This window comes from Amblyomma maculatum, chromosome 3, assembly GCF_055883805.1.
Source record: "Amblyomma maculatum isolate TAMU_Amacu chromosome 3, ASM5588380v1, whole genome shotgun sequence".
Lineage (NCBI taxonomy): Eukaryota > Metazoa > Arthropoda > Arachnida > Ixodida > Ixodidae > Amblyomma > Amblyomma maculatum.
This window is the reverse complement of record NC_139346.1, coordinates 134,667,277-134,668,741: the sequence shown is the minus strand read 5'-3', so window position 1 is coordinate 134,668,741 and position 1,465 is coordinate 134,667,277. Positions and strand designations below refer to the sequence as shown.

The window sequence follows — 1,465 nt, the reverse complement described above, 5'->3', positions numbered from 1 at the left end:
CCTGTTTGCATTTACGGTGCCACAAGCCTATATCCCGGCTTCTAAGAGATCACTCAGCAGGTTGCAACTAGTAAAATAGTTGAAAAATATGCGGTGCTGCTTCCCAGCCAAGTCATCACAGTGCGTCTTCACAACACGCGCACTTAGCTCTTTCTGGATACTGTCGTTAGACCTTCCAGTGTAAACCTCAAATCTGAGATTGTAGCCATTGCTGGCGCATAGCATCCAAACTTTGTAGCCGCGTTTTATTGGCTTTTTAGGCATGTACTGCTTCAAGGAACTTCTTCCTTTGAATTTTATCATGGACTCGTCAATGGCCAAGCATTCTGTGGGCTCGTAGTGTTTGGCAAATGTTCTCGAAAGTTCCGACAAAAGTGGGCGCACTTTGTACAACTTATCAAATTTGGCATTGCCTCTCTCTGGTTGCAGTGCGTTATCATTTAGGTGTAGGTGGGAAAGGAGCCAGCCGAAACGATTCACGGTCATGACTTTGGAAATGAATAGATCGTTCATGTCAGGTGCACTGCACCATTAATCACGGTAGCTCGGACTCCTTTTCGGCCCCATCAACAAATTGAGACCCAGGAATGCTCGAATTTCCTTGTTCGTTGTAGGTGTGTAAGGCTTGTTTTCTTGTTGTGCATACAGATTTGTTTGGAACACAACATCTCCAGTCCACTCAGGCGTCCACAATAGGTCTAAAATACTAAATGGGGTGGCATTGTTGATAGCGAGAATATCATCTGGCACTCCACTGTCGGATGAAAATAACAGAGGGGGAGACATTCGATACTTAGTACTCCACACGGGAACCTTGTGAGTTGTTACAGGAGCTTCTTCTGTTTCGGTGTCAGATGCATCGCTATCACTTTAGATGTCGTTTAGCGTTACAGCTTCATCATCTCGGACGTTATCTCTGATTTCTTCTTCCGCGTCATAGTCGCTTTCGCTTGAGGTGTCGCCTCCAGCTAAGCTGTCATCGTCGGATGGAATATCCTCATATTCAACATTTGAAAGGCAGGTTTGAAGGCAAAATTTACATTCGTGTTGAATTTGGATGATAATATATAGTGTCCTGCCTATAACTCCATTCATGCATGGTGGTCAGTGTAGCTGACCACCGGAAAAAAAACATTGCCACGTAACACCTAACTGCTGCAAAGTATATGTTTGCCTCGCAAGAATAAACATATGTTCATGCACTACATATTGCACTAAAAAGAGGTTCTATATAAAGTACCTTACCTTTACGCTTGTCAAGCATTTTGGGGTCCATCGCGGGAATTGATATGGCGGGTACAAAGGCGCGTTTTTCACAACACTAACGTCGATGATGATGATGATGATGAACTGGTGGCCATGCCCTTTGAAGCGGGTGGACACTCGCACAGTATCCGGCCAGAGTGCAAAGAGTTACACAGTTACGCATACACTGAGTTGCGCAGTTACACACACACACACACAC

At 44.8% G+C, this 1,465-nt stretch overlaps 1 pseudogene; it reads right to left on the bottom strand.

The window, feature by feature from the left end:
• Window positions 1-531: 531 nt before the first annotated feature.
• LOC146196117 (uncharacterized) lies at window positions 532-1,192 on the bottom strand (annotated as a pseudogene).
• Between the last annotated feature and the right edge of the window lie 273 nt (window positions 1,193-1,465).